The following is a 26,595-nucleotide window of genomic DNA, read 5'->3' as shown; positions in this document are numbered from 1 at the left end:
TGTTTATTTTTGTTTTTATTTCCATTTCTCTAGGAGGTGGGTCAAAAAGGAGCTTGCTGTGATTTATGTCATAGAGTGTTCGGCCTATGTTTTCCTCTAAGAGTTTGGTACTGGCACAAAAACAGAAATATAGATCAATGGAACAGGATAGAAAGCCCAGAGACAAACCCACGCACATATGGTCACCTTATATTTGATAAAGGAGGCAAGAATATACAGTGGAGAAAAGACAGCCTCTTCAATAAGTGGTGCTGGGAAAACTGGACAGGTACCTGTAAAAGTATGAGATTAGAACACTCCCTAACACCATACACAAAAATAAGCTCAAAATGGATTAAAGACCGAAATGTAAGGCCAGAAACTATCACTTTAACCAGTTTTAAGTATACAGTTCAGTGGGATTAAGTGCATTGACATTTTGTTTGTAATTTTGAGGCATCTTTGCAAAAATACTTTGAGATTTTATAAATATCCTGTTACTCCTTGAACTTTTACTCACTAACTTTAGTATCCATTGGTGATTTCTGCCTGAATCATTTTCATGATGGTTCCTAAATGGCGATTTTCTAATTCCATCATGTCTAATACACTTATTTATAATACTTTATTTCATTATTTATTTTGACGCTGTTCCTGATTTGGCCAGTGGGAGCCCCATTCAGGCTGATTCCTGTCTCCTTTTGCCTTGCCCTTGTCATTCTTGGAGCATTTCCTCACTTTTTACTACAAGATGTTCTAGGCTTATCTTGCACTCTTCCAGCCTGAGTCCTGCAATAAGTTATTTCCTCAAAGAGCTCTGGTTTGTTTTAGTAGAGAATGGCTCTATAAGCCAGGTACTGGACTCTAGATGTCCATTGACAGTGCTGCTGGGTGTCAGTATCATTGCCTTTAGACCCTTTCAGTAGACATCTAGGAAATAGAAATATGTGATATGTGTGTGTGTCCACTCACGCTCATATACATCTTCATCTGTCTACTGAAAGCAATGAGTTTATATTGATACCTCTGATTCCAGTCCAACACTACAGAGTTTATTCATTCTGTATTTATAACTCCCTGTTCCAAAAGTGAGAAACCTGCCCCCATTATTCATGTTTTTACTTATTGGCCTAATCCTGGAATACCAGAAAATAGTTTAAGAATTGCTAGCTCATACCACTACTTAAAAGACACCTAGTAAGTAGAGTTCAATATTTGTTTATAGTTTTTTTCCTGTACCCTATGGGCATATAGTCTAAATCTCCACTGGCCAATAAAGTAGCCACTAACCACATGAATTGAGATGTGTTGTGAGTGTGAACTGTACACAGTTTGTAAAGTTAGTATGAAATAAGAAATGTGAAATACCTCATTAATATTTAAATAATATGGTGGTTATATGTTGAAATATTTTAGATATGTTAGGTAAAATAAATTTATAAAATTAATTTTACCTATTTTTATTTTAATGTGGCTACTAGAAAATATTAAATTTCATATGTGGCATCCATTGTCTCTCTGTTGGACATCACTGAGCAAGAAACCATGTTCAGAAGTTACTTGGATTAGTTTTCTCTCCCCAACATTCTTCCTATAACGTGGTTATGTTAGTTATTTGAAATACAGTTCATTTCTATTGTATTCTAAGTTTTTCTCCCCATCCTAATTGATCTTATTTATTTTTGAGCATGTGAAACATTAATATGGTTCCAAAAGTCAGAATTGTATTAAAAAATATATATATATATACTCAAAGCATTGTCACCCATTTCTTCTTCCTTTTCACCCTGTTTCCACCCATCCTCTATAGGTAACCAATCTTATCTTTCTCTGAATTATCCTTCTTGTGTGTTTTTCCCCCAGGAATGAGGAGATACACGTTTATTTTCTTATTTCTTAACTTCTTACACAAAATTTAGCATACTATGGATAGTCTTTTGTACTTTGCTTTTTTAATTTAACATTTCACTTAAATATATTTTGGTATCCATTCCATATCAATTTGTAGAGCTTGCCCTCCCTCCCTCCCTCCCTCCCTTTGTCTTTTCCTCCCTCTTAGGGTTGCATAGTACTCTATTGTGAGGATGTTAACCATTCTCTATGGCCATTTCCAGTATTTTGAATTTATAAACATTGCTGCAGTACTAACCTTGTTTATATATATTTTTGTACGTTGGAAATGTATGTTTGGGTAAATCCCTAAAATAGGAGAGTTGGGTCAAAAGTTTAAAAGCAAATATAGTTTTCTTAAGTATTGCTAAATCCCTTTCTGTAGGGGTTGTACGAATTTGAATTCCCACCAGCAGTGCATGAGTTTTCCCACAGCCTCATCGTCAGAGTATGTTGGTATGCTTTTAAGTTTTTGCTAACCTGTTTATAGTTCGAGATAGTATCTCGATACAGTTTTAATATTCACTTAGTAGTAGTTAATGATCTTTTCATAGAATATATAAAGGCCATTTTAATATCTTTTTGTGTGAATTGTCTTGTATTTTTAAATTCATTTTTCTATCAGGTTTTTGATGTTTTCTCCCTCAATTTTTAAGTGTCTTTAAAAATATATATATAAATAAATATATATATATTAGGTATATTAGCTGTTTATAGTGATATATGTTGCACATATTTTTCTCCCAGTTTGTCAGTTGTCTTTTACTGTGTGTGTGTGTCTGTGTGTCTGTGCATCTGTGCATGTGTTTGAGCTTTTATGTGGTCCAATTTTTCAGTCTTTTGTTGCATCTGAATTTTGGGTTATAATTAGAAAACCTTTCCCTTTACCCAGGGTAAAGAGGAATTCACACACGTTTTCTTCTAGTACTTGTATGGTTTTAGTTGTTACATTTGGATCCCTGATTCATTTGGAATTATTTTAATGCATAATGTATGAGTTACTAATCTTTTTCTAGATGCTAATTACTTGTTTCAACATATTTTCTTTAAAAAGTACAATCTTGCCCAATATCTTGAAATGCCACCTTTATCCTATATTAAGTTTCCATTGAGTTTATTTCTGGACTTCTGTTCTTTTATACCAGTTTGTTTATTCCTGCATCATTATCACACTTTTAATTATAGAGGCTTGATAGTATATCAAGGGCCAGCTTTAAAATTTTTTATGTTTTATTGGCTATTCTTACAAGTTTATTTTTCTGTTGAATTTTAGTATCAGCTGTCTGTCTCTGTAAAAAAGCTTGCTCATATTGAGATTTTTATTGGGATTACATTACATTTATAAATTAATTTAGGAAGAACTGACATCTTTATGATGTTGAGTTTTCCATCCAAGAATGAGGAATATCTTTCCATTTGTTCAGATCTACTTTTTGTCTTTCAGGAATGTTTTAAAGTTTTCTTTATATTGTTTTTGAACACTTCTTGTCAAATTCTCCATTTCTTAAAAACTTATTAATATGGTTTGTAGATTTTTATGCCAATATTTGTAGAACTACATTATTCTTTTATTTTAAATAAATTTATTTTACTTATTTTATTTTTGGCTGTGTTGGGTCTTTGTTGCTGCACGCGGGCTTTTCTCTGGTTGCGGCGAGTGGGGGCTACTCTTCGTTGTGGTGTGCAGGCTTCTCATTGTGGTGGCTTCTCTTGTTGGGAGCACAGGCTCTAGGCGCACGGGTTTCAATAGTTGTGGCACACGGGCTTAGTTGTTCAGCGGCATGTGAGATCTTCCCGGACCAGGACTTGAATCCGTGTGTCCTGCATTGGCAGGCGGATTCTTAACCATTGCGCCACCAGGGAAGCCCCACATTATTCTTTTTAATGTCTGTATTGTTTTCCATAGTATAAATGTACCATAATTTAACCTGGCCCATATAGATGGACATTAAAGTTATTTATAATTTTTCACTATTATAAATAGTTGTGGAATAAGTATCCTGTAGAAATCCAGTTATTTCCTTATGACACATTCTTTGAAGGAGAATTGCCTGGTCCAAAGGTCCTTTGATATATAAAAGATTTTGAAATATTGTTAAAATGCTTTCTACATTAATAAAATGTGTACCTCCATGAACAGTGTGGAGTCCTGTTTAGTCTGTACTTACCAAAACAGGACCTTATTGCTCTTTTTTCATCTTTACCAGTTTGATGGGTAAAATAATACACTTATTTTGGATTTCTTTGCTAACTGATGTGATTTATTTTTTCTTTGCTAACTGATAAGGTTTATTTTTTATTCATCCATCCAGCCATCCACTCAAAATATTGTTTTTTTGTTTTGTTTTGTTTTGTTTTTTTGCGGTATGTGGGCCTCTCACTGTTGTGACCTCTCCTGTTGCGGAGCACAGGCTACAGACACGCAGGCTCAGCGGCCATGGCTCACGGGCCCAGCCGCTCCACGGCATGTGGGATCCTCCCGGACCGGGGCACGAACCCGTGTCCCCTGCATTGGCAGGCAGACTCTCAACCACTGCGCCACCAGGGAAGCCCCACTCAGCATATTCTTATTGAACATCCACCATGTGCCATCCTAAAAGTTAGAACTATAGTAATGACTAGAAGTTGAACATCTTTTTGTGTTTTGATCATTTGTATTATTTTCTTATCTCTCTCTCTCTTTTTTTGATGGCAGTTAGATGTTTTGTCCCCCTCAGACTAGTTCTCAGAGGACTGAGAATGAGAGAAGATGACATTTCCTTATTCTGTTTTGTTGTTGAGCTTCTAAAAAGTGTGTGTTTATTTTCAATGCACTTTCTATGGTAAATCATTGTGTTAAACTGTTAGTATTCATGAAATGAGATCATGAAAGTTAAATGCACGACAGGTGTCAAAGAAGTGATAACTACATATTTTTATAAAAATAATTTTTATTACTGTTATTTTCCAGGTGAGGCCGCTATCTGTCAGAAGGGAACTTTTTGTACCATTTGCCTCAGACACGGTCTATCTGCACGTTCTAGAGTTTTATTATTCAAAAAATAAATGTCACTTATTTGGTAAGTCAGTTAACTATACTTATGTATATTTTAGAAATATTGTTTATTTACTCTGTTTGCTTATATTTTGTTTTTTAAGTGTCATTTTATTTTGTAACTCTCATGTAAAACAAGTTTGAAAGTGGCAATATCTTGAAAGGCGTTCAGGGTCTTTTGAAGATTTTCTTGCTTCTATTTACTGTCTTTCTTAAATTTTGGTTTTGTTGTAGAGAGAACAGGGGCTGGTTAAATATTGGAATTATTTCTCAAAGTTGAATTACTATCTTTGCTCTTTTCAGTCTCTTTCTACTGTAAGAACTGAGAATTAACATCCTTCCTGTCCAGCTCTAGCTTCCCTGTAGTTCAGTTAGGGAGCAGCAAAGATGCAGTTTTATTGTAGAGGTTTGATGAACTGATTCGGGAAGACTAGATGGGCAATTAAATCCTCAGTACAGCATAATAAAGCAGAATGAGTAATGCTATCAAAGAACTTAGAAATGAAAACTAATTAGATAACTAGTAAAACTGATTTTAATTTTTAAAATATTACTCTATAGGTGTTTATTTTTAATTAATTCCTTTTTCTAAGAAGACTTAAGTTGATATGACCTGCTGTTTTGTGAGAGGTTTTTCTTCCCCACATCCTCTGATGATCTTTTCAGTCTGTTCCAGCTTCTGACTCTCATGTGTAGCCAGTGGCAACCGGGAAGCTGATATATAGGATGAAGGATTTTTCAGAGGGTCAGGCACAGCAACTGTCAGAAGATGACTGTACTTGTGTGCTGCTGAAGCACATGGCAAAGAATTGGATGGAAACTATAATGAAACGACTCTGGTGATTTCCAGAATTTCCTTTTAATGTTAATATTGAGAGCTGAGCTTAAAACAAAGTACTGTCAGATAAAATTTAAGGATGAGGAGCCATAGGCACAGAAAAAAGGGGAAGGAAGATTCTCCTTTGATATGTTTTTTGGTAGCCTCTTTGCTTCTGTTAGCATTGGAAAGCTGACTTCAGATGTTCCTAGATGATGTGCATGGCTCGTGTGAGTAGAGGCATGGGATTTTATCGTACCTGACTCTGAAATGGCCCAGATCTCAGAGCAAACCAAGTGAGTTTTAATCTTGGTTATTTAAAATCTCCTTGTACCTGTCTTATTGAGAGTATTATTTTTTTTTAAGAAGAAACTAATTTGCAACTGGCTATAAAGAGCGACATTGTGTCCGGGCAAATGCTGTCCTAACACACTGCGCTGTCCCACAGGGGTAATTCTCAAGTCCCCAAACACAGTGCTGACAATCTGTGGCAGCCTGTGAATTGTTGGGCAGCAGTTGGGGAGGATGGACAGCAGAGTGAGGTGGTCGTGTGCAAGTTACAGAGGAGATGGGAAGGGGGAGAAATGAGAGAAGAGCAGAGCATCTCAGGTTCTGTGGGCAATTAGAATGGTAGCTATTCTCCTTGTTAGCTCTGCTGATACAATTGTGAAACGAACAGCTGGAGTTGGTTTTGGTGGGGTAGAAGTAGTGTGTTTTGCTTTTCCTTTCAAGCTGTTATTGTTTCATTCTGTCTTCAAAACTGTAAGGTTAGATGTTCTATTGATGAGAGTAGGGATTGGATGGATTGAAAAGTTTTGAAGAGACTAGAAATATCACTTCATGCTGGAAAATGAAACTATAAAAATCAGTGTAATGGGGATGGGTCTTATCTTTTCTAGGAACTGTTACAATGGTAGTAAGGCCAGTTACCATATCTAGATCCAGAATGACTGGGCTTTTATCTCAGACAAATGTATATCCTGTTACTTATTTGTTTATTAGATTTTATACACATATACATATATCACCAGCTATTTGTTTCAGAAACACTTGGCCAACTATAGGAGTCTTCATCAGGTATCAAGGCATGAGTTTCTGGGTATTATTTGGATTGTGGAGTAGAATATAATGTGGGGCAGGCTTTGGTTCAGTTCTTTCTCTGGTTCTGAGAATGGCTATACAAAATAAGTGTATTTGATTGCTCCCCTAGATGTAATGTTTGTTACTGAGTATGGGATTAGACTTGGGGCACATTGTTTTGGAGCCCATCCCTCCTGTTCATCCTGTTTCTGGGTTTTGGTTAAATGTTACACTTGCTCATTGATACCATCGGGTTAAGCAAGCATAAGAGAAATGTCAGTGTTAACATTGTGTGCTGTCTCATCACATTTACCTGATGGTACCTATTAAAAAAGATGACAGGGTAAATGAATGGGCAGATGGTGTAAGGGAAGGTTTGGAGAACTAGAGACACAGTAATAGTATCACTTCTCAGGAATTGTCTGTATGGTCTAGACTTGAGTCTCTATTGCTTGGGGTACTGAATGTCTAAACCTAGTGTTGAAGGCCCTCCAGGCTGAAAACAATCTTTCTGGCAGAATGTTCCACACTTTCCTATATTGAACCTTGGCTCTAGTAGTTTCTATAGCTGTCTCCAAAATAATGCTTTTTTTAAAAAAATTTATTTTTTTAATTTATTTATGTTTGGCTGCGTTGGGTCTTCATTGCTGCACGTAGGCTTTCTCTAGTTGCCGCGAGCGGGGGCTACTCTTTGTTGCGGTGTGCAGACTTCTCATTGCAGTGGCTTCTCTTGTTGTGGAGCACGGGCTCTAGGTGCGTGGGCTTCAGTAGTTGTGGCACGCAGGCTCAGTAGTTGTGGCACACAGGCTTAGTTGCTCGGCGGCATATGGGATCTTCCCAGACCAGGGCTCAAACCCGTGTGCCCTGCATTGGCAGGTGGATTCTTAACCACTGTGTTACCAGGGAAGTCCCAAAATAATGCTTTTTGCTTACTGCGTCTTCAAATTGTTCAGGCTATTCCTTTTACTTGGAATATCTCCCTTCAATTCTCAGTCTACATACCAGCTTCCAGTTCCTCCTACCTTATGACATCTTCTTCAGCTATTCCAGGCCCTAAGTGATAGCTCTCTTTTTATCATTTACAACTTTTCTCTTTGTTTGGCAATTATATACTACCTTAAAACAACTTTTTTTGTTTTTCTAAAATTTCTTATCTTCCCAATTAAGTAGAGATAACTTAAAGAGGAGGCTACATTATTCATGTGGTTCAAACCATGTTCTTACCTGTGGTCCAACTTTACAGTTTCCACTGTCCCAGCATAGGTCTCAGTACAATATGTGCACTTAATAAATATTTGTTTGCTGCAAGAAAATACCATCACCTATTGTTAGCTTTTACCAACCTTTAACATTTATCTTGCTTTTTGTATCATAAAAATAATAGATTAGAATAGGATTTAGTACCTGAGCCATGTTTGTTCAGTAGATTATTCTACTTTGAAAACCTTTTGTAGCACTCTGTACAGTCTTCCTGATCCTTAAAGGGGCAGTTCTCTGAAGATATCACTGTATTCTAGATAATTGTTTGTTATTCTTGAAACTCTAATTAGTAAACTTTCAATCTGCGTATAAGAGAAGCTTTTATTAATTATCTGATGTTTTCTTTGCCTGCTTTAGAATGAAGCTTGCTTCTTTTGGTGTCTCAGTTTCTTAGCCACATTTGGCTTTCACACTTGGTACTGTAGCTACAAAGAGGAAGGAGACATAGAGTTGTTGTAACTATATCTCTAACATAAGTACTCCATCTCCTTTACAATTATTCTCTTTTGTTATTATTGCACTTTGGTATTTCTGTTTTTTAAAACTGTGCTATGCTTTGTTTTACCCCATTTTTTAGAAGGCATGTATTCTAGTCTACTGTAGTAGTTAAGTGCAGGGACTTCGAAATCCTAACCAACACTTGGAAGCTGTGTGATCTTAAGTAAGTTTCAGATTTCTCATCTGTAAAATTGAGAAAATAATAGCTACCTCTTAGTATGTACTTGGGGTCAAATGAGATAACATATATAAGACACTTAGCACAGATTAAGCCTAGTAGTCTCTACTTTCAAAATTTACTTAATGGTTTATTAGCTTTAGTTTGTGAATCCTAAAGGGGAAAAAAAATCAAGCTTAATGTATGTCAGGTTTGAGGCACAGCCCTGAAAGCCTTATTCATTTCAACTCTTTTATTGTCAAGTATAGGATATCAATGCAACCCAGGATAGACCCAGGAGAGGAACTAATTTCAAATAAGTCTAGAAGGACAGACCAACCTCCAGATGTATAGTGAGGGAAAGAAATTTTAGGAGGGAGTTTTCCTCTCTCCTCCCTACCACCAGGTATATATACAGAGCAGGTAGCAGACTTTTCTCTCTACATTTCTGTTACATATTATATTGCTGTTGTTCAGTTATATTAAAGCTTTGATCTGACTACCTTTTGAGGTGGTCAACAGTAGGTGCAAACATTAAATTTGGAACAGTTAAGTTGGTGAACCATGGGGTTACCACATCAGTGGAGTGTGAAAGAGACTAAGTTGCGGACTGTTTCCCAGCCTGTAAAGCATGAAATCAGTTGGTGCCAATGCATGGCGACTGTGGCCAGTGGAGTGTAAAATAAGTTGGGAGCGTGAATTGTGTTATGTTGTAAGAAAAACCTTTTCATGCCATAGTTTGTTTACATATTTTGGGGCCCTCAAGATCCCGTTGGAATCATCTATCCAGACAATCATCTTTCATTGTCTGGATACTCAGATTTTTTGTGAAATGTTTCTTCCAGTTATGCAAGCTATATTCTTTGTTCAACTGCACGCACAGAGGCGAAGGCTGTAAATGTCTGAAGCAGACTAATATTAAAATACTGTAACTGTTATATTCTGTTTAAGATGACATCTGAAAATACCTTCTGCAGCAGGTATTTTATGTACAAGTTTCTTTTCTTTTTAGATTCAGATTTGAAAGTGTACTCTATATTCTGCTTTGAAGGCTTCTGCAGTCTAGGAACTGTGTCATCAGTTTCACTGGTCATTGTTCCCATGTTCCCATGTGCCTCTGGAGAAAGGGAAGTATGTAGAGAAGGGTAACGTTTTCAAATGGTCAGGGGAGTTGGCAGGAAGAAGTATAGAGATTATTCTTACGGGGAATAGAAGAGAGGGAATTCCTCTCCTGACACCTGGTGAGGTTCTTCACCATATGGCTTTGAGGATGAGGCAAGGTGAATGAGGAAGTTTCAGAGATAGCAGTAGATTATTATTGTCAGCACTTTTAAGTCTGGAAGGTTATTGGGAGTAGTCATGCCATGAAAGCATTAATCTTTCATTCTTATCCTAGTTGATTTTCCTGTTTTACTGCAGCAGTCTTTGAGCTCTCTTTGGTTGCTATGCATTTATGCAGATTCTAAGCAAATTGTTGATATTTATGAAATTAATAGATGATTGTAAGAGATCATCTTGCTGAATATCAGGCAGTCTAGTGTAGTAGTTAAAAGCAGGGACTTTGAAATCCTAACCAACACTTAGAAGCTATGTGATCTTGAGTTATTTAAGCTTCAGATTTCTCATTTGTAAAATTGAGGTAATAATATTTACCTCATAGTATTATAGTTGGAATCAAATGAGAAATTAGATATATGAAATATGTAGCACGGTCCCTGTCATATCTAAGTCCTCATTGAATGGTAGGTAGCTGTTTAATTTTTCTTTCTCTTCCTCTGCTACTACTGTTGGTACTACTTTGCCACTACTTCACTTTTGCTTGTAGAGCCTACACCTTAATGGAACAGAAAACGTAATTAGATGTGATTCACAGCAGCAGATTTTGAAAAATATGTCACTGTTCTCTTGCTTAATCTATTGCTTAATAGATCTTTCTTAACCAAATAGAAACTCTATAAAAAGACTTTTTAGTGAAAGGAAAGGATCTTTGTGTTGGCTTGAGATAGCCTTGTAAAAAAATTGATTATTCTAAAGTGTATTTGGTTAATGCAAATAAAACAGCTTTTCTATGAACTTAGGGAGTATATAGAAATAAAGTAAGAGTTTAAGGAATTGTCATTCCTTATTATTCACCTAGCACCAGTTATTTTTTCTGAGGAGTTGCCTTTTTTTGAATTCCTAGGAGAAATGTTTTGTCTGGTCCTAAGAATAGTTGTCGTAGAGTTCTTGTCCAATGTTCGAGGACATTTTTGTGGGAATGGGAGGGAAAAGTCATCCTGATCATTTACTAATGAAGATGTGCCTTAGTGTGAATAATATATTTGGTTTTGATGTGTATTATGTGTTTATTTTTTTTGTATTTTGATGTGTATTATGTGATTATTTTTGCAGCACAATTGACTTCCTGATTAAACTTTGCTCAGCTAGTATATCCTGAGTATATATACTAGGTGGAAAACCGGTTAAGGCAGCTATGATGGTGATAAAACTACTTAGTTTAGTTGATGGGAGATCTGGGTTCTGGTCTCACTTACCACTCAAACAGCTACAAGTCTTAAGTAAATTCCTCTAACAGTTTCCTCATCTTTAAAATGAGGAGGTTATAGGACATGATTTTCCAAGGTCTTTTTCAGCTAGCTGTAAGGTATAAAGATCTGTATGGAGTAGCTTGACAATCAGGAAATGCAGCAGTGACACATTTTCACCAACAGAGGGTGAAGTCCAATCAGTCAGCTTGTGCTCTGTATTTGACCAGTATGTGACAAGCTTGGAAATTAAGAGGACACATTGCTCCTCTATCCATTTAATTTAAGTTGTGGAGCTTCTTGCTGTTACGATTCTACTTGAATTTGACATCTTTCTGCTTTTTTTCTTTTCAACCTTCTAGGTAAAGAAGGGAGAAGAGAAAGGTAGCGGTTTCTAGTTGTCAGGGATTCATCTAATTTTGTTCTCTAAGGTAGAGAGTGAGTCTCAGATGACCCATTGGCAACTTTGATGGGAAGCACAATAGTATGAGTGGCTAAATTTAAATTACTTGTGGACACCTTCCTCCCCACAAACACACAGGCACACATACAAGTGACATTCAGTCCTTATTACCCTCACTCCCTCTGAAATCCCAAGGATGAAAGTGGGATGTCTGAGAAATATAATAAAATAAGCACAATACTTTTAATTGAAATCTGGGTTCCAGTTTTGCTTTGCTACTTAGTATCTATCTAACCATGCACATTACAAGCTCAGATCCTCAATTTCTTTATTTGAATTCTGACCTATACAATCTTTTTCAATAATGTAATTTAAGATTCTGTAAAAATTCTTTAATGTTTATGTGAAGGACACTGCTATTCTTTTTTTTTTTAACATCTTTATTGGGGTATAATTGCTTTACAATGGTGTGTTATTTTCTGCTTTATAACAAAGTGAATCAGTTATACATATACATATGTTCCCATATCTCTTCCCTCTTGTGTCTCCCTCCCTCCCACCCAACACTGCTATTCTTGATAAGACATTATAATTAAGCAATATCTTATAAAAATAGCACATGATTTTTTTCTTTTTCTTTTTGCTAGGAATAGAACTATAGGTGTTGTTAAGGCACAAATATTAAAGTATTAAACTAAACTACCATTATGGCAAGAAGAATGACAATTGCCACTCCACTGAGACATTTTTCTAACCCCCAAAACAAATACAAACAAATTCTCTGAACATTGGCTCAGAGTGGCAGTGAGTCAGTCAAGAAGGGCAGGACCAGGAGCCAAGCCAAGCTGATATGGGGTATAGTTGATAGTGAAGCATTTAGAGAAGTCATCTGGGGATGAGTGAGCTTAGAAAGAGAGGGCATGTGGGGTCTAGGAATCTATATCACAAAGCTGGATTCAGAGTCCATTTCTTTAACCACATGAATGGAAGTAACTTTGATATAGAGTCCAGTTGTATGAGTCTGAGGGCACAGGATAACATGGAAGGAACAAAGAGGGCATGTAGTCCAAATAAACAAGCTGAGATAAGTGTCTAGAAGGTGACAGACAAGTGGATGTAAAAGTGTGCTTGTGAAAACAGGCAAGGATTAGTACTTATGATTTGATATGTACACAAGAGAGTAGAAGCCAGCCAGGCGAGCTAGATAGAAACAGCATTTTAGGATTATGTGCAGAAGACAAAATTTTAATCTATCCTGGTTTTAATCACCCTCCTTGATGTTGGTAGTCATGCCAACTTGGTATATCCAGGGCACCACACGTTTGAGGCTAGCGATTACATATCATTGACAAACTCTGCATGGTTTGTATGCTTCTAATAGCTTCACACTCCAGTGGATATGCATAGTCACAGATCTGTTCACTACAACTGCAGAATTCATTTCACAGAACTGGCTAGTAAAAAATTTGGCAGGCAAGTTAGCTTTTCAAGTGCTCCTAGGAATGGAGCCCAGCTGTTGGGCTTTGAGCTGTTGGAATTCATTGGGTTAGCAGCTAGAAAGAATGGACTGTAACATTTTCAGCCTAGTTCCTGACAGCAAAGCAGAGGTGTTAGAATTTCTGTTCTAAAGGTTTACACTGAAAGTAACTTAACCTTATTGCGTGTCTTAATATTACTGGGCTTCTGACCGTTGAAATATGGCTTGGATCGATGGTGGTTTGGAGAAAGTAGAAAGAGGGCTATCCATCATTCAGAGGCTTCATAGAAGCTGCCTGATAATGCTGCTTTCACCAAGCAGCCATCTGTCCATCAATCCATCAGTAGGATGAAATGAGATTTAGCGGAACAGGCAGCCGTAACTCTGAGACACTTTCTAACCAACGCTTGCAGCCCTGGCCTTAGTCTGACCACAGAGCACCGCGCTGGGGTCTGGCGGGATGTGACAGCAAGTGCAGTCACATTCCCGCCACTGCCAGCCTAGAGTGTGTTCAGTACGAGGCTGAAGCACAGCCGAATCTCCCATACAAATTTGACTAAACTTTGGGTGACGAGCAAACAGTAATTCTCTTTCAGGTCCATTCTGTTTTACAAGTTGAGCAGACTCTTGATGGAGAATGTTTTGTTTGACTTGGAGAAGAAATAGAATTAAGAGCTGATTTAATTCTCTGGAATCCTACCACACAGTTTAGCCTTTAACCCTTGTCGTATATTGGCAGGCGGCTTTGTAAATGCTAATGAATCAGGAAGATCACCTTTTTCTCAATTGTAAACACTGTGGGTACTTCTGCTGGCAATTCTCAGTTCGTCATGGTAATGAAGGATGAGGCTAAATTAAATTCAGGGATAATTCAATGATTTTATTTTATACAGATTCTTTTTCCTCTAAAATTGAAATTTTTACCTAGGTTGTTAGAGAGCAGAAATTGCTTATTTCTCTCTACTCTGTATTAGTGGTGCCAATATGAAAGAAAGGAAAATGTGGACAGGAAAAAGGGTAAAAGATTAGAAGCAAGAACCTGGATTACCCCTAAAATAGATAATCAGACTCTGAGTATTGAATGTTAACTGTTATCTTCCTGCTTTTCCAGTGCACTGAGACTTCTGAGAGCCTCTTGGTCAGTATAGCTCTGTGCTCATGTTACCTATCCTGGTGACTTCCCTAGCCATGGCCACGTTCCTTGACTGTTTTCTTGCAGTGGTCACTTTAGACCTCAGCTCTTGCCCTTTGTTCTGAAGGCTTGCTTTTCATTTTAGATTGGGGGAGGGGTCGAGGGAGCCTAATGTACCGGAGATGCCTCGGAAATGAGAGCCTTGGATGAGTTCCTGGGCCTATTGATCCACCGGCAGTTTATGCATCCTGACATTCATAATCTCAGTAGGCTGCTGATGTTCCTGATTAATGGGCCCAGGGGCTGTCCATCCGTCACTTCACATTAATTACCGAAGAGGTGTTTTTCCAGTGATTTACCTGACAGCGGGCTGTGATAAATACCCCTAAAGCAGAGTGGGCAGTAATTTATCACAAGGCCGCCCACCCCCCACCCCCACTTATCCTTCCACCTAACCACGGGACAGCATTGGGACCTGACCAAAGAGTGCCCCCTCCCCATAAGCTATCTATCTCCATAATTGCTTGTGGATGCATATTTATTGGGGCATGGGAGCTGGCAGATAGCATTCTAGAATTTGTGCTAAAGATGATGAAAAATAAATCTTCCTAGTAGGAAGAGTAGTAACTGGTGTTTTTTCATGGGGCAGAGAAGTATATATAAGCTGCCTTTCTGTTACTTTTAAGAAATCTGATGGAAATATTGCCTGCCCTACTGTGCATGTCCTGTAATAATTGCTCTGTGAGCTTTAAAGAGGGGAGAAAGCACAGTTTTGTCTTTTTGATGTTTGTAGTCTGTTCAGGGAGAATCTGAAGAAATATGAGAAATTAGAGAACATTTCAAGGCACTAATATAATCTTGGGGGGATTGGGATAGAACTCCAGGGTTCCATTTCCTACTTTGTGGCCTTCGAAAGTGAAATTTAGTTAAATATTTAAATATTTGAGCGTTTTCCATGTGTCAGACATTGTATTCAACTCTGGAAATATGAAGATGAATGTGATATAGCAGCAGACCTCAGGGAGCAAAGTCTAGTGCCCCTAGCTTTAGTCTCTCAAGCTATAAAGTAAGCTTTTCCAGAACGTTGTGTAAGTATTTTAAATTAATTTAAAATTAATCTGAAATTAAAGGGATTTAAAATTAACTTCCACATTAATTTTTTTTTCTAAATATTTGTTGAGTACCTTTTGTGTTCCTGAGGATACAAGAAGCATTTGAGAAACAGTATCTGCCCTCAAGAAACTATTATAGAGTATGAGAATGACATTCATAAGTAAAACAGGAATATAAGGTTGTTTATAATGACAAATGAATACCATAGGTAATGAATGAATACCATAGGTACATGAATTCACAGAAGGGTGAAATCAGCGTGTCTTCAAATAAAGATGTACGTCTTTTGAATGACTAGTAACTAGGAGTGTTTAAGCTGAGATAATTCATGGAGGATATTTCAGAATTTGGAATGAACAGATCATGAGGCCATTTGGTACAGAATGGAGGATTTGTGTCTGAGAGTGGAAGAAATATGACTGGAACAGCAGATTGACACCAAATCATGGAGAGCCTTGAATGCCGGCTAAGTTTAGTGACTCTAGTGAATCACTAAGGTTTTTGAGCAAGGAATTATGAAAAAAGGTGTTTTAGAAAAAATTATTATATATTCATGTGCCAATGTCATTTGGAATTGCCAGAGTATCTTAGAATACACCCTTCTTTTCTAAGGTTGTTCAGAATCAGAATATCCAGATTTATATAGCTCCCTGAATGCAATGCAAAGAATTGTGTTTTGGTTATATATGGAATAAATAACAGACAGTCAAAGGAGACCAAGTTTTACAGTTTTTACTCATGCAAAGTTGAGAAGACAATGGAAGTTTTAAGTAATGACTGCACAATTAAATTAGGAAAGACTGTAGCCTGAAATCCTGAGCGAAATTGATCTTTAGTCATGCTAATGTAACATCATTGAGGCTGCACTGCTTACTCACTGTATAAAATAGGTATATTTTAAAGGCAAGAATCAAAAATTAAAGAGTCAGTGGGGTCAGCTATGTTTTGGTAGGAATTTCTAGAGAATGTGATTATTTTTCATTTAAAAAATTAAGATATAATTTATATGAAGTTCACTTTTCTTAGAGTACATTCTGTGAATTTTGACAAAAGCATAGTCATATAACTCCCACACAGTTAATATACAGAACAGTTCATCGATCCAAAAAATTCCCTTGTGCCCCTTTGTAGTCAACCCCTTACTTGAACCTGAGCTTCTGGCAACTGCAGATACATTTTCTGTCCTTAAAGTTTTGCCTTTTCCAGAAGTCATATAAATGGAATTGTATTTCCCTACTGATATATATGATGTTGAGCATTTTTTGATCTTTATATCTTCTTTGGTGAAGTATTGTTCAAATAGTTGTTTGTGGTGTTCCCTGGTGGCGCAGTGGTTGGGAGTCCACCTGCCAATGCCGGGGACACGGGTTCGTGCCCCGGTCCGGGAAGATCCCACATGCCGCGGAGCGGCTGGGCCCGTTAGCCATGGCCGCTGAGCCTGCACGTCCGGAGCCTGTGCTCCACAATGGGGAGGCCACAGCAGTGAGAGGCCCGCGTGCTGCAGAAAAAAAAAAAAAAAAAAAAATTAACAAATTGTTGTTTGTTTTTGGATATTATGTTTTAAGAGTTCAGTATGTATTCTGGATAAAAGTTCTTTCTCGTTTATGCAGTTTGCAAATACTTTCTCTCCGTTTGTGGTTTGTCTTTTCATTCTCTTTTAACAGTGTCTTTCAAGAGCAGAAGGTCTTAATTTCTCTGAAGTCCAGTTTATTGATTAATTTTTTTAAATGTTATGAATTATGCTTGTTGTGTTGTATTTAAGAAATCTTTGCTGAACCCAGAGTCACAGAGATTTTTTCTCCCATATTTTCTTCTAGTAGTGTTATAGTTTTAGGTTTTTATTTTGTTTGTTTTGTTCATTTGTTGTTTTTTTTTTTCCCGTGCCCCGGTCCGGGAAGAGCCCACATGTCGCGGAGCGGCTAAGCCCATGAGCCATGGCCGCTGAGCCTGCGCGTCCGGAGCCTGTGCTCTGCAACGGGAGAGGCCGCAACAGTGAGAGGCCCGCATACTGGAAAAAAAAAAAATACTATATAGGCATTTGTTTGTGTTGGTTTACCTTGGGGTAGCGTTAGGATAGGGAAAACTAGGCAGATTAAAGAGATAAGCAGGTATGAAGATCAGTGGAATTTGTCGATTGAATGTAGAGGGTGAGGGCAAGGTAAGACTTGAAGTGTATCCATAAGTCTTGATATGTTTCTGCAGAACCTCCAAATCTTCTTCCTCTTTTGAGAGGGAGAGTAGAAGAAAAGATCCTTGGTTTGCTTTAATAAATACCACCATTCATGGCCCATGCATGATTCCACATTCATTGAGATTTTGGGTGAAAGTAAGTCAGAAAAGGGGAAAAGGAAAATATCTAAATCATATCTAAGTCATGACAAATAAAATTTTCTTCCCTGGTCGTTTTTGAGTGTTGAGAAAAAGAGAAGCAGTTTGATACCTTCAATTTTGATGTTTAGCCTGTTGGCATATAAACAAATAAAATCTGCAAACTGGCTTTCTTGTTCTTTTGGAACAAAAATAGCATACAATTGATCTTCTCAAAGAGCTGGTCCATGCAGAGAGAAACTTACTGTATTTAATCACATAATTTCCTTGTTTTTCCCAGACGTTTTTACTCAGCATTTATTGTGGTAGATATTTTAGAAACTGTGTTAGAGAGTTCAAGTCTTCTAAGACTCCAGAGTTATCTAAGGTAGTGACCAGCACCACTAATAGCTGTGGCAAGTTTTATACAGAACAGTGTGGTGGGTGCCAACAGTGTTTTCCTGGTATAGGAGGGACAAAGTCTAATTTTCAGAGAAGGGAAAGTTAATGATAAACAGCACCCCTGTGATTCAAGATTTCAGTGGTTAAGGTGGGACGATATGTGTGGAGCTCATAAAGGTAAACAATTTTACTTCTCAAAGTGATGAAGTTAACAGTAACCATGGTATGTTAGCACAGTGTTAAAGTTAGGCATCTATGATTCAGAAAATTCAGAGTTGTTTTGTTGAGGATATACTATGGGAGGCATAGTTGGAAGCAGTCAAAACTTGGTTTCACTTATGGCTCCTACATGCTAGTTGTGTGACCTACAGGTTTAGTTACCTTATCTGTGAAATGGTGATAATAACTATACATACCTCAAGGAGTTGTTATGATGGTTAAATGAGATAATATATGAGCACTTAGCACAGTGCTTCCACTCATTGACTTCTTTAGTGCAGGACAAATACTCTGTAGTTTTTAAGATCCAATATACTATAAGATTTTTTATAATCTCAGAAATATTCGTAGTCTTAGTGCTTTCCAGTATTTCTTGTGATTGGGATATGTCTCTGTATCTACCTGTAAAAATGGGTAATACTTAAAAATGTAGAGCATCATTTCTTTAATGGTGGCAGGACATTGTGGTTTTCAAGAGTGAACCAGGTACAGGGGACAGGCCTTTAATCTGGCTATAGTTTGATTTTGCTCTCACCATTAGTTTGCACATAAGGCCTCTTTCTGTAAATATATTTATATCATGTGTCACATATACAAGTTAAGAAGGGTCTATATTAGTAGGAAAATAGCTAATGAGTTGAATTAAAAAAAAAACACAACGGTAAAGAATTCTTAACTTTGATCAAGAATACACATACCTTTCATCTATTCACAGTCTCAAGTTAAGGAGAAATATCTGAGTTGATATTACTTTGTGTTAGGAACATTTGTTTTTATCCTCATTTTTTACCAAACATTTATTGAATGCCATCCATGTGCCAGGAATGGTGTTGTGCATTGAGGATTTAAAAATGATAAGGCATTTCTTACTTTCAAGGAGTTCAAGGTATAATTGGAGTCAGACAAGCTAACAGTTTGCTATGACAGTAGGGAGTTGAAAATACCTAACCCATATTTTCTCAAAGAATATTTATTGAAATCTACAGCATGCAGCAGGCATTCAGAGATCACTTAGGGCTGTATCTCAAAAGGAACAGTCCAAAACGATCCTAGGCAAGTAGGTCTTCAAATGGCAATGGGCAGTATTGGGGTTGGATTCACTATAGGACAGGCACAGTGTAATCCTAGACAAGGTTAGACCCCTGAAAACTTCCTGATCAGTTTTGTTGACCCACTGGTGTTCCTCTGGCTTTTCACTTCCATGGCTCCATTATGTCTTTTGGAGTAGCTTTTGAAGAGAAAGGAGGGTGGTTAAGGTTTCTCATTTCTGAGACATCAACTGATTGATACAGTTATTCCTAATATTTTTCTTTCCCAGAGCACTGTAAGATATTAAAGTGGAGGGCATTAAACACTGTTGTATTCATATTGTATTCATATTGCGTACATAAGGCAGTTATGAGCACAAACGCTGGAGTTATATTATCTAGATTAGAATCAGGCACTTTCTAGGTCCTTGGCCTTTGACGTATTATTTAACATCCTATGCCTCATTTTCTCATCTGTAGAATTGGACTGGTAATAATCTCACTTTGTAGGGTTGTTGGGAGGCTTCAGTGAGGGTGTTAACTATTTCGAATGTCATCAAGTAAGCTACATAAGATTTGGTAAGTGGCCAAAATAGGTATCATAAAGTTCATATATTAAAGTTCATAAACTTTGCTCAAATAAGAAGCATCTCAGATCCTTACTGAGAAGCCTTTTTATTCTTATTTTGTATATAATTTGAACACGCTGGAATTTACAGTACCTGTTAGATTCAAAAAAATAAAAATGCTTAGAGTGGCAAGAAGTGACAGGTGGTGAAGAGACAGAGACAATAAAAATCCTGTACTCTGCTAAAAAAATAGTAAACTGAGGTCATAATATACTTGTGTTGTCTGTGAGGTGAGAACACATTCTTTCACAATGAATAAGGCCTTGATGTGTCACTCAACAAGTGGCCAGTTTAGCAGTTTGAATAGGGCTGTTTGACTCCTCATTTGCTTCCCATTAGTGAATCTGTTTACCTTTGAGTAAGGGCCTCTAAATGAATGTTTACCTGATTTAAAACCTTTTTTCTCTTCAGTCCAGGTATGTTAAAGAGAAGGCCTAGATTCACTAATGTCACACATTATTGTCTTTATTCTGTTAATTTAAATCACAGCATATATTTTATAAACCTGGTTTGAATGGAAGAATAAACCAGGTGGATGTAGAAATTATTTTGTGTTTTCAAGTGTGAAATATGTCATTGTATTAACTGGTGCAAGTGCATTTATGGAAGGATGCATTAAGAAAACTACAGCAGAATCAATTGTGGTTCATTAACAGATTTTAGTTTTAAAAATATGAAACCATTTCTTTGCTGTCCAAGTATAATTTATCATGTTATTATATCACACACAAGTGTCTCTTTGTTGTGTTTGGATCAGGTTTTGTTTTTTGTTTTTTAAGTGAAGCCCTTTTGCAAAGGGAGGACATTTCTTGGTTTCTTGTTTGTAGAAATGTGCTTGACACTGGGAGTGCTGGAACTTGAAAGTGTGCAAAGATTGGGTATATCCCTCATTTTATTATTTTACTAAAGACTTCTGGTCAGGTGATATAATCTGCTAATTTTTCACTCATATTTTACTTTTTCTTTTATCTTGCTCCACAACCAAAATTGCAAATCAGTTGAAATAGAGCATGTTTTCTATCCCTGCTGTGAAAATTTCTGACATTGAATATGCTGTTTTAGAATAGTTTTTCAATCAAGTGAAACAACTTAGTGAATAAATTGATTTTAAGTTATAAGAATCTAAATTTTTTTTTAATTAAAAAAGTGAAATGGAATAGATTTTAAAAAATAAGAGCAGTGCGGGAACAGTCATTGACAGGAAGACACTGGAACTCACCAAAAAAGATACCCCACATGCAAAGACAAAGGAGAAGCTGCAATGAGACGGTAGGAGGGGCGCTATCACAATAAAATCAAATCCCATAACTGCTGGGTGGGTGACTCACAAACTGGAGAACATTTATACCACAGAAGTCCACCCGCTGGAGTGAAGGTTCTGAGCCACACGTCAGGTGTCCCAACCTGGGGGTCTGGCAACGGGAGGAGGAATTCATAGAGAATCAGACTTTGAAGGCTAGCAGGATTTCATTGCAGGACTTTGGCAGGACTGGGGGAAACAGAGACTCCACTCTTGGAGGGCACACACAAAGTAGTGGTCTCCTATCGGGACCCAGGGGAAGGAGCAGTGACCCCATAGGAGACTGAACCAGACCTACTTGCTAGTGTTGGAGGGCCTTTTGCAGAGGCGGGGGGCAGCTGTGGCTCACCAAGGGACAAGGACACTGGCAGCAGAAGTTTTGGGAAGTACTCCTTGGCATGAGCCCTCCCAGAGTCTGCCATTAGCCCCACCAAAGAGCCCGGGTAGGCTCCAGTGTTGGGTCGCCTAAGGCCAAACGAGCAACAGGGAGGGAGCCCAGCCCCACCCATCAGCAGAGAAGCAGATTAAAGTTTTACTGAGCTCTGCCCATCAGAGCAACAGCCAGCTCTACCTACCACCAGTCCCTGCCATCAGGAAACTTGCACAAGCCTCTTAGATAGCCTCATCCACCAGAGGGCAGACAGCAGAAGCAAGAAGAACTACAATCCTGGAGCCTGTGGAACAGAAAACACATTTACAGAAAGATAGACAAGATGAAAAGGCAGAGGGCTATGTACCAGATGAAGGAACAAGATAAAACCCCAGAAAAACAACTAAATGTAATGGAGATAGGTAATCTTCCAGAAAAAGAATTCAGAATAATGATAGTGAAGATGATCCAGGGCCTCAGAAAAAGAATGGAGGCAAAGATCAAGAAGATGCAAGAAATGTTTAACAAAGACCTAGAAGAATTAAAGAACAAATAAACAGAGATGAACAATACAATAACTGAAATGAAAACTACACTAGAAGGAATCAATAGCAGAATAACTGAGGCAGAAGAACGGATAAGTGACCTGGAAGAGAGAATGGTGGAATTCACTGCTGTGGAACAGAATAAAGAAAAAAGAATGAAAAGAAATGAAGACAGCCTAAGAGACCTCTGGAACAACATTAAACGCAACAACATTTGCATTATAGGGGTCCCAGAAGGAGAAGAGAGGGAGAAAGGACCCAAGAAAATATTTGAAGAGATTATAGTTGAAAACTTCCCTAACATGGGAAAGGAAATAGCCACCCAAGTCCAGGAAGTGCAGAGAGTCCCATACAGGATAAACCCAAGGAGAAACATACTAAGACACATAGTAATCAAATTGACAAAACTTAAGGACAAAGAAAAATTATTGAAAGCAGCAAGGGAAAAATGACAAATAACATACAAGGGAACTCCCATAAGGTTAACAACTGATTTCTCAGCAGAAACTCTACAAGCCAGAAGGGAGTGGCATTATATACTTAAAGTGATGAAAGGGAAGAACCTACAACCAAGATTACTCTACCCAGCAAGGATCTTATTCAGATTCGATGGAGAAATCAAAAGCTTTACAGACAAGAAAAAGCTAAGAGAATTCAGCTCTACAACAAATACTTAAGGAACTTCTCTAAGTGGGAAACACAGAGAAGAAAAGGACCTACGAAAACAAACGCAAAACAATTAAGAAAATGGTCATAGGAACATATGTATCAATAATTACCTTAAATGTGAATGGATAAATGCTCCAACCAAAAGACACAGGCTTGCTGAATGGATACAGAAAGAAGACACATATATATGCTGTCTGCAAGAGACCCACTTCAGACCTAGGGACACGTACAGACTGAAAGTGAGGGCATGGAAAAAGAAATTCCATGCAAATGGAAGTCTAAAGAAAGCTGGAGTATCAATACTCATATCAGATAAAATAGACTTTAAAATGAAGAATGCTACAAGAGACAAGGAAGGACACTATGTAATGATCAAGGGATCAATCCAAGAAGAAGATATAGCAATTATAAATATGTATACACCCAACATAGGAGCACCTCAATACATAAGGCAACTGCTAACAGCTCTAAGAGAGGAAATCGACAGTAACACAGTAATAGTGGGGGACTTTAACACCTCACTTACACCAATGGACATATCATCCAGACAGAAAATTAATAAGGAAACACAAGCCTTAAATGACACAATAGATCAGATAGATTTAACTGATATTTATAGGACATTCCATCCAAAAACAGCAGATTACACTTTCTTCTCAAATGCGCACGGAACATTCTCCAGGATGGATCACATCTTGGGTCACAAATCAAGCCTCAGTAAATTTAAGAAAATTGAAATCATATCAAGCATCTCTTCTGACCACAACGCTATGAGATTAGAAATGAATTACATGGAAAAAAACGAACAAAACACAAACACACAGATGCTAAACAATACGTTACTAAATAACCAAGAGATCACTGAAGAAATCAAAGAGGAAATCAAAAAATACTTAGAGACAAATGACAATGAAAGCGCAATGATCCAAAACCTATGGGATGCAGCAAAAGCAGTTCTAAGAGGGAAGTTTATAGCTCTACAAACCTATCTCAAGAAACAAGAAAAATCTCAAATAAACAATCTATCCTTACACCTTAAAGGAACTAGAGAAAGAAGAACAAACAAAACCCAAAGTTAGCAGAAGGAAAGAAATCATAAAGAACAGAGCAGAAAAATGAAATAGAAACAAATAAAACAGTAGCAAAGATCAATAAAACTAAAAGCTGGTTCTCTGAGAAGGTAAACAAAATTGATAAACCGTTAGCCAGATTCATCAAGAAAAAGGAGAGGACTCAGATCAATAAAATTAGAAATGAAAAAGGAGAAGTTACAACAGACACCGCAGAAGTACAAAGCATCCTAAGAGACTACTACAGGCAACTCTATGCCAATAAAATGGACAACCTGGAGGAAACGGACAAATTCTTAGAAAGGTATAACCTTCCAAGACTGAACCAGGAAGAAATAGAAAAAATGAACAGACCAATCGCAAGTAATGAAATTGAAACTGTGATTAAAAGTCTTCCAGCAAACAAAAGCCCAGGACCATATGGCTTCACAGGTGAATTCTATCAAACATTTAGAGAAGAGCTAACACCCATCCTTCTCAAACTCTTCCAAAAAATTGCAGTAAGGAACACTCCCAAACTCATTCTATGAGTCCACCATCACCCTGATACCAAAACCAGACAAAGGTACTACAAAAAAAGAAAATTACAGACCAATATCACTGATGAATATAGATGCAAAAATCCTCAACAGAATACTAGTAAACAGAATCCAACAACACGTTAAAAGGATCATACACCATGATCAAGTGGGATTTACCCCAGGGATGCAAGGATTCTTCAATATATGCAAATCAATCAATGTGATACACCACATTAACAAATTGAAGAGTAAAAACCATATGATCATCTCAGTAGATGCAGAAAAAGCTTTTGACAAAATTCAACACCCATTTATGATAAAAACTCTCCAGAAAGTGGGCACAGAGGGAACCTACCTCAACATCATAAAGGCCATATACGACAAACCCACAGCAAACATCATTTTCAATGGTGAAAAACTGAAAGCATTTCCTCTGAGATCAGGAACAAGACAAGGATGTCCACTCTCACCACTGTTATTCAACATAGTTTTGGAAGTCCTAGCCCTGGCAATCAGGGAAGAAAAAGAAATAAAAGGAATACAAATTGCAAAAGAAGAAGGAAAACTGTCACTGTTTGCAGATGACATGATATTATACATAGAGAATCCTAAAGATGCCACCAGAAAACTACTAGAGCTAATCAATGAGTTTGGTAAACTTGCGGAATACAAAATTAATGCACAGAAATCTCTTGCATTCTTATACACTAATGATGAAAAATCTGTAAGAGAAATTAAGGAAACACTCTCATTTACCATTGCAACAAAAAGAATAAAATACCTAGGAATAAACCTACCTAGGGAGACAAAAGACCTGTATGCAGAGAACTATAAGACTGATGAAAGAAATTAAAGATGATACCAACAGATGGAGAGATATACCATGTTCTTGGATTGGAAGAATCAATATTGTGAAAGGACTGTACTATCCAAAGCAATCTAGTGAATCAGTGCAATCCCTATCAAGTTACCAATGGCCTTTTTTACAGAACTAGAACAAAGAAATCTTAAAATTTGTATGGAGACACAAAAGACCCCGAATAGCCAAAGCAGTCTTGAGGGAAAAAAACGGAGCTGGAGGAATCAGACTCCCTGACTTCATACTATACTACAAAGCTACAGTCATTAAGACAATATGGTACTGGCACAAAAACAGAAATATAGATCAATGGAACAGGATAGAAAACCCAGAGGTAAACCCACACACCTATGGTCAATTAATTTATGACAAAGGAGGCAAGGATATACAATGGAGAAAAGACAGTCTCTTCCATAAGTGGTGCTGGGAAAACTGGACAGCTACATGTAAAAGAATGAAATTAGAGCACTCCCTAACACCATACACAAAAATAAACTCAAAATGGATTAGAGACCTAAATGTAAGACCGGGCAGTATAAAACTCTTAGAGGAAAACATAGGAAGAACACTCTGACATAAATCACAGCAAGATCTTTTTTGATCCATCTCCTAGAGTAATGGAAATAAAAACAAAAATAAACAAATGAGAACTAATGAAACTTAAAAGCTTTTGCACAGCAAAGGAAACCATAAACAAGATGAAAAGACAACCCTGAGAATGGGAGAAAATATTTGCAAATGAATCATCAGACAAAGGATTAATCTCCAAAATATATAAACAGCTCATGCAGCTCAATATTAAAAAAAAACCCAATCCAAAAATGGGCAGAAGACCTAAATAGACATTTCTCCAAAGAAGACTTTTCTCCAAAGAAGACATCCGGATGGCCAAGAAGCACATGAAAAGCTGCTCAACATCACTAATTATTAGAGAAATGCAAACCAAAGCTACAATGAGGTATCACCTCACACCAGTTAGAATGGGCATCATCAGAAAATCTACAAACAACAAATGCTGGAGAGGGTGTGGAGAAAAGGGAACCCTCTTGCCCTGTTGGTGGGAATGTAAATTGATACAGCCACTATTTAGAACAGTATGGATGTTCCTTAAAGAACTAAAAATAGAATTACCATATGACCCAGCAATCCCACTACTGGGCATATACCCAGAGAAAACAATAATTCAAAAAGACACATGCACCCCAATGTTCATTGCAGCACTATTTACAATAGCCAGGTCATGGGTCAACCTAAACGTCCATGGATAGACGAATGGCTAAAGAAGTTGTGGTACATACATATAATGGAATA

At 37.4% G+C, this 26,595-nt stretch overlaps 1 protein-coding gene across 6 annotated transcripts in view; it reads left to right on the top strand.

The window, feature by feature from the left end:
- Positions 1 to 26,595, top strand: part of R3HCC1L (R3H domain and coiled-coil containing 1 like) — an 87,441-nt gene that overhangs the window by 14,685 nt on the left and 46,161 nt on the right. For 5 of the 6 annotated variants that reach the window (XM_030865281.3, XM_030865280.3, XM_060286260.2 and 2 more), the window contains exon 2: positions 4,820 to 4,928. The exons of the other annotated variant lie outside the window; for it this stretch is intronic. The gene's annotated coding sequence lies outside the window, so the exon portion shown is untranslated. The remainder of the gene's footprint in view (positions 1 to 4,819; positions 4,929 to 26,595) is intronic. 6 annotated transcript variants of the gene reach the window in all.

The sequence above is a fragment of the Globicephala melas genome, chromosome 16 (assembly GCF_963455315.2).
Source record: "Globicephala melas chromosome 16, mGloMel1.2, whole genome shotgun sequence".
NCBI classification, from domain to species: Eukaryota; Metazoa; Chordata; class Mammalia; order Artiodactyla; family Delphinidae; genus Globicephala; species Globicephala melas.
The sequence above is the reverse complement of the archived record's forward strand: the minus strand, read 5'-3'. Positions and strand labels throughout refer to the sequence as shown.